At 44.3% G+C, this 7491-nt stretch overlaps 1 pseudogene; it reads right to left on the bottom strand.

Moving 5' to 3' along the window:
• Window positions 1-2389: 2389 nt before the first annotated feature.
• LOC144324648 (non-POU domain-containing octamer-binding protein pseudogene) lies at window positions 2390-4729 on the bottom strand (annotated as a pseudogene).
• Window positions 4730-7491: the final 2762 nt, after the last annotated feature.

Genomic DNA, 7491 nt, shown 5'->3' with positions numbered 1-7491 from the left:
AATTAAAATCTTAAAAAAAAAAAATGGTTATCAGTTGGGGCACCTGGGTAGCTCAGTCAATTAAGCATTTGCCTTCAGCTCAGGTCATGATCTCAGGGTCCTGGGATAGAGCCCTGCATTGGGCTCCCTGCTCAGCAGAGTCTGCTTCTCCCTCTGCTCCTCCCACTACTTGTGAGTGCCCTCTTTCTCTGAAATAAAATCTTTAAAAAAATTAAAATAAAATAAAATGGTCGTCAATCATCAATGGTTGTTTGGAAGTCTGAATGGGATAGTAAAATTTTCCTCTTCTGTAAAAACCCATGTACATGCTTGCAGCAGCAACAGGGACGGCAGTGGATACTGTTGATATTATGATTATGCTAACCAGTGGACTCAAGCTTTCCCAAACAGAGCTTTATGATAACAGAGGAGGGCATTCATCCCCAGAGTCCCTGTAACCATCTGTACAGAGATTCTGCATCTTCACTTTTTGGAAATTAATGAAACTGCTCCCACTTCATCCAGCTAGAGCCCCCTGCTATAGAGTCAGGCCACGTTTTAGCTTGTACTGCGTGGAGGTGGGTTTGACCACTGATATGCAGATACTATTGTCATTTCAAGGGAATCCACGACACCATTTGACACAAACTCCCACAAGGAAGAAAAAAGCAGCAAATAAACTGTGTTTTAGTATTCTCCATTGCTTGCTCTTGAGATGTGATTAGTCCAGAATTGCCGATTACATTTCTCCATGTTTCAGATTTGCTTGTAGGACTGTAAGTTTTATTTACTTTTTCATTATTGTCTTTATTAACACAAGGTATATTATATTAGTGCATTTTCCCTATAAAAGACATCCTACATCAAGCCCAAGTCTGCTCCCAGTCCACTAACACAGCCCATAAAAATATTAAATTCAAATATTGGCCACACATCCTGTTCAGAGAGAAAGTGCTCCTGTGTCCCCTATAAGAGATTTCTCAGCTGCATTTTTTTTCTCATTGGCATTTTTTTTAAAGTAGGTTCCACACCCAACATGGCTCAAACTCACAACTCTGAGATCAAGACTGGAGATGAAATCAAGAGTCAGACACTTAACTAACTGAGCCAACTAGGCGCCCCATCCTATCATAATTTTTAAGAGATGAACATTTCTATTGGAGGATGACTGATTTCACAACTGTTTCTGCATTACTTTTTGAGTTTTCTTTTGCATTTTTCTGCAGAGGTGGACTCTTGGAGAACATCATACCTTAGCTAATCTAACACTGTTCATTTACTCAGTTTGCTTTTTTTTTTTTTTTCCCCTCTTACGATTTAGAGATGGTGCTTCACTAAGTTGGTTGTTTCTTCAGACATCTCTAAAGAAGGGCTGCTGCCCAAATAGAGCAAGCTGGCTTGCTTCCCTCTCTCCACCTCCTCCTCTGTGCAGTTAGAGCTGCCCAGGCAGAGGCAGCAGGACCATGTTAGAGCAGGACCATTGCTTAGGCTTTGCCTTAATAATGAATTGGTGATTACCTATAACTCCTCCCTGAATTTCTCTGTAATCTGGAGATACTGGGTCAGTTGAGATATACAGATGACCCTTGAATAATGTGGGGTGCTGACTGCTCTGCACAGTTAAAATCCATAAATAATTTCTGACTCCCCCAAAATTTAACTATTAATAGCCTATTGTTAAATGCTAACAGTCTACTATTAACCTTACCAATAACATAAAGTGTCAATTAACACATATTTTGTAGGTTATATGTATCATATACCATATTCTTACAATAAAGTAAGCTACAGAGAAGAAAATGTTCTTTTTTTTTTTTTTAAGGCTTAAAACGTATTTTAATAAGTTGATGCTGCATTACTGCTCCATTTCTCAGAAAAACTCCAAAGGTATCCGGGACAAATCAAACATGGTACACCAATTAAAAAAAATGCACAGCATAACTACCTAAGATAGGCAAGGCTAAGAGCTACTGTCTGACCTTCAGCATACAGCAACCCTGTTCCCAAGATTGTACTAGGCCTATCAAAAGCTGTGAACAGCATCATAGACATAAAAGGGCCATTCCTGGGTTGTCCTTACCCAGAAAAAGAGAAAAAGATAGAGGCAACTTAACACAAGATTTTTTTATGGTTTTTTTTTCTTTTTAAAAATATTTTACTTAGGGGATCCCTGGGTGGCGCAGCGGTTTAGCGCCTGCCTTTGGCCCAGGGCACGATCCTGGAGACCCAGGATCGAATCCCACGTCGGGCTCCCGGTGCATGGAGCCTGCTTCTCCCTCTGCCTATGTCTCTGCTTCTCTCTCTCTCTCACTGTGTGCCTATCATAAATAAATAAAATAAAATAAAAAATTAAAAAAATATATTTTACTTATTTATTCATGAGAGAGAGAGAGAGAGAGAGACAGGCAGAGGGAGAAGCAGGCTCCATGCAGGGAGCCCAACGTGAGACTCGATCCTGGGTCTCCAGGATCAGGCCCTGGGGTGAAGGCGGCGCCAAACCATTGAGCCACTAAGGCTACCCAACACAAGATTTTTAAAAGATACACTAAAATGAAAATCTCTAAGAGAAAGGTCTTCCTTAGGACACAAAGGGGTAATATATGGGATACAACAGAATCATATGTATGTTGTCTGCGACCTCTGTGGACATTTGCCTGAATTCCTACCTGTGAGTGAATGGAATGGGGCTAAGGTCATTGAGGGATGTTTGTTTTTGTGGTGTATGTGGCAGTGTCTATGGGGTTGGAGGATATAAGAATGAGAAAGCAAAAAGAACAGGATGGACAAGAATGGAATGATCAAAATTAATGGGGGCTCTAACTGGATCCATTTTGCCATGGTTCCACACCCCCCCCCCCAAGACCCTCAACAATCACATGAGACTTCAGGAATGCACCACACAGAATCAATTAGTTAAACGATATACCACACAGAACTGATTTGTTAAATATCACCCCTCCCTTGCCTTCAGCCTCTAGTAACCTCCCTCAGAGTAGTACAGGCAAGGAAGACCTAACTATTGGGAGGAATCCCAACACTTTTCCAGGGAAGAATTCTGACTAGTCCAAAAAGGGTCCTGCTTTTAAGGGTTTTTGAGAAACTAGACATTGAAATTTTTATTAGTATTGGCAACGTTTGTTTGGAGTAAATTCAGCTCCAGGAGCTGAACGGTTGAATGCAGGATGGGTTCCACCAATTGCCCCAATTCCTTCCATTGTAGCAGCCTGGCCAAAGCATTCAGTTGTTGGTGGGGTCAATCCCAAGGTTCCATCTGGCATCATAGTGGCAGGTCCTGGAGGAGCTGGGGTACCAGCTGGCACTGGAGTAGGGGGCATGGCACCTCTATTGTTTATGCCCACAGCACCTCCCATAGCCATCTGGCCCATTCGTATCTCCTGTTCTCTCACATCAGGGAATGTTCTCTTGAATCCTTCCTGCTGTCGCGCATCATTTCTTCTTGTTGCCGCCGCATCTCTTCCTCTCGACACCTGCGCTCCTCCTCTTGCCTGAGTTCCAGTTGCTTTCATTTTTGCACTTCTTGGTTGTGCAGCTCTTCCATCCTCCTAAGTTCTTCTTGACACCTCATCAAATCCTGTCTCATTAGCATGACCTGGTGCTCGTGGCGAGCAGCCTCCATCTCCATCTCCAGCTTCTCACAAGCTTCCTTGATGTTGCCGTTCACTTGGTCCTGCTGCTGCTTGTCCATCTCAATCAGTGCCTTCCAGTGCATGGCATCCTCATACTCCTCATACTCCAAGGAGCCAGGCTGTGCAAATCTGGGTGGCTGCTCTCGCTTCTTGTGAAATTGCTGATTCTTTATAACCAGTTTCTCTGGAAGTCCCTCTTCATCATCCAACTGGTCCATGGGCTCCACAGTCACAGGCCGAGGAAATGTGGTTAGCAGGAAGGAGCCTTCACTGCACCTGTCCAGAGCTTTCCGAGCAGCTGGCTTCCCTGAGAATTCAACAATGCCTTTTCCTGAGGGCCTTCCTCGATCATCCACGATGTCTACAGCCCTCTCCACCTGGCCAAACGCAGAAAAGGCTTCCTCCAGCAGTTCATTGGAAACATACTGAGGAAGGTTTCGGACTGTAAGGGATGCACTATGGCAGGCAAAGTGCACATGCAGCTGCTTTCCACGAAGTGGCATGTTGTCCAATTCTACTTTGGCAATCTCTGCTAAGGTTCGTGTTTCCAAGCAGATAAAGCCAAAGCCCTTATCCTTATGAATGAAGACTTCACCTGCTTTCTCATATTTCTCAAATAGTTTCCTCATCTCTTCAGTGATAACAGGAGGAAAATTACCCACAAAGAGCCACCTATGTTGGGTGAAGGTCTTCTCTCCTGGTTTCCTAAAATTCTTCAGGTCAATAGTCAAACCTTCATTTTGGCTGCTGGCTTGTTGCCCATTTGCAGGTATTGGTGGTGGTGGTGGCTGCTGCTGGTGCTGCTGGTGGTGCTGCTGGTGGTGATGCTGATGATGCTTCCTTGGAGTATGGTTTTGCTTCTCCAAGTTAAAGGTTTTATTGCTCTGCATTTTTGCACTCCGCTACCGACTGTTCTCTCCTCAGAGTAATGGTGACACTACACGGCCTCTACCGTCCCGAGAAAAAGAGAGAAGAAAATGTTCTTACAGAAATCATAAGATAGAGTAAATGTATTTCCTGGGGAAAATCCTCATGCATGGTGGGCCTGCACAGTCAAACCCATGTTATTCAAGGGTCAGCCACACTCTCAATATATCTGCTTGGTAAGAGAGAAACACTGGATTGGATGTTATTTTTTTTTTTTTAGCAATGACATTTTCTCTAAGTAGTCATTTTTCCAATTCAATTAATAACTATATTTGAATTCTGTAACACTATTGCATCTAGTTCCTAGTATCTCAGGGCTTCAAACATAAACCATGGCAAAGCCCTGCATTATTTAGACTTCAATTATTTCTTCCTAGGCATTTTTTAAATTAAAGATTGATTTTATTTATTTATTTATTTATTTATTTATTTATTTATTTATTTGAGAGAGAGAGAGTGTACATGTATGAGGGGGGCGGGGGGAGGTTGGGCGGGAGCAAGAACAGAGGGAAAGGGAGAGAGAATCTCAAGCAGATTCTGTGCTGAGCCCTGAGCACTGAGCCAGATACATGGCTCCATCTCACCACCCTGAGATCATGACCTGAGCTGAAATCAAGAGTCAGGTGCTTAACAAACTGAGCCTGAGCCACCCAAGTGCCCCTCTCTCATGCATTTTAAAATGTATTATCGGGATCCCTGGGTGGCGCAGCGGTTTAGCGCCTGCCTTTGGCCCAGGGCGTGATCCTGGAGACCCGGGATCGAATCCCACGTCGGGCTCCCAGTCCATGGAGCCTGCTTCTCCCTCTGCCTATGTCTCTGCCTCTCTCTCTCTCTCTGTGTGACTATCATAAATAAATAAAAATTTAAAAAAAAATAAAATGTATTATCTAGGATTAATCTTATTTATGCAGTGGAATATATTACAAAGTAGTGAGTTAACTGAGCACAGCCGATTTATTTTATTGAATTTAGAAATCTGTTTTAAATGCAAACCTGGAATGATCTGAGCAGAAAATGGTTTCAATTTTCCCCATTTATATAAAATCTTTATAGTACAAAGACACAGGATTTCTAGGGGAGGATCAAGAGTGTGGAGATGGTTGAGACTATGCCAATACTCCACACACCTGAACATGCCTATTTCTTACAGAGAGCCTGTGATCTGCCACAGGAGAGGCCATCATCCAATAAGCCATGATGCATATTTTGTGAGTAAAAATGGCTGAATAAAAAAGCAAACTGCAGGGATCCCTGGGTGGCGCAGCGGTTTGGCGCCTGCCTTTGGCCCAGGGCGCGATCCTGGAGATCCGGGATCGAATCCCACATCGGGCTCCCGGTGCATGGAGCCTGCTTCTCCCTCTGCCTGTGTCTCTGCCTCTCTCTCTCTCACTGTGTGCCTATCATGAATAAAAATTAAAAAAAAAAAAAAAAAAAAAAAAGCAAACTGCAACCTTCAGTGCCATCATCAATTATAGACTCCTTCAAGGATAAGCTTGAGATTAGGAATAAATACACCTTACCTTTCACAGAAGTAGATTTTTAGGCAGCTAAATGAACACACTTGTGGAGGTACAGCATTGTCAGACCCTCTCACCAATTAATAACAAAGCACGCCAGCAAGCATTTACTAAGCAAGTGGTCCATGTGCGAGGCCCCATGGTGGAGCAGGGGACACAGCAGCCAGGACCTGTGCCCTGTCCATGTGACAGTCATGGAGAGAAGGGATCCCACCAGGTGATCACCCGAGCCTGCTGCCTGGGCACCGCACAAGAACTGCATGAGCCACATAACACAAGGCCCCAGGCACTGGGCTTTTCTGCACCCTGTGGACAGAGGAAAGGTGACCAGTAGGGTGTTGTCTTACTTCATTTCCTTCTCTCTGAAGCAAGATTGACTCTAATCCTTTACATGCTACTTACAGAACCAGTTTTGTTTCTGAGAAGTTTGAAACCTTTTTAGGTTTAAATCTCAGAGCATCCCTGTTGGCAGCTATGATGTCTTAGGGCTTACAGAGAAGTCAGCCGTACAGAGATTAATTTGAGTGCCTAGCCCACAACTCCAAATTGAGAGGGGGAATATTCCTGAAATTTAGAAATTTTAAATGATGCTTGTGTAACATGATAATCTCTATCCTGGCTCTTGGGGCTTCTGAGGGAGTAAGTCGACCAATAAAGCATGGCCAGGTGCTGTTCGAGAAGTCAGCTTCTGTTCTCCCTATTTCAATATGGCCTTTCTCTGAGGGCCCAACGGTGCTGATGAATAATCATACCAAGCCCAGAGGGGTTCTAACTTCCCAGAAGCCTGAGGCCCATATTTACATAAGCAGCCTCAACTGCGGACCTGGCCACTCTGAGAGGCTAGGCACACATCATTTTGAAAATCCAATTCTTCCCCTTGCCTGGTTGGGATGGAGGCTGGCAGGAGCTTCCGGTTCGCAGAGATAAAGGAGACTGCATCCCACTTGTAGCTGTGAGCGATGGGGCCCCTTTTATTCCTAAAATTTGAAGAACAAGGCTTGGGAGGCTGCAGGAAGAGCAGTGTGAATGGGAAGGGAGGGGCGGGGAGGTGGCTTTGAGGAAGCAGAAGTCAGCTGTTTTAAAGTATGGATTACACACACACTCCAGGTGTTTGGAAACAAGCTTCCCAAAGCACTCAGTAGTCTGCATTCCTTCCCACAGCTCTCTAAGAAAAGTGTCTCTTCTGGCTTAGGAAGAGTCATAAAAAAATTGCCACTCCAACCCCCTCATCTTAATCCCTCGCCATTTGGGGAACAATAGAGAAGGCGCACCTGACAAAGGTGTTGGGCTCGGGCCAGGTACTTCTGTGCTTTGTAAGGAGCATAGTGGAGACTTCAGCTCCCCTTCCTTCAAGTCTAGAGGCACGGGTCCAGCCAAGCCTCGGATGCATAGTGCTGCCAATGGAAAGAGAGCTCTCATGT

The sequence above is a fragment of the Canis aureus genome, chromosome 12 (genome assembly GCF_053574225.1).
Source record: "Canis aureus isolate CA01 chromosome 12, VMU_Caureus_v.1.0, whole genome shotgun sequence".
NCBI classification, from domain to species: Eukaryota; Metazoa; Chordata; class Mammalia; order Carnivora; family Canidae; genus Canis; species Canis aureus.
This window is presented reverse-complemented; position numbering and strand designations above follow the sequence as displayed.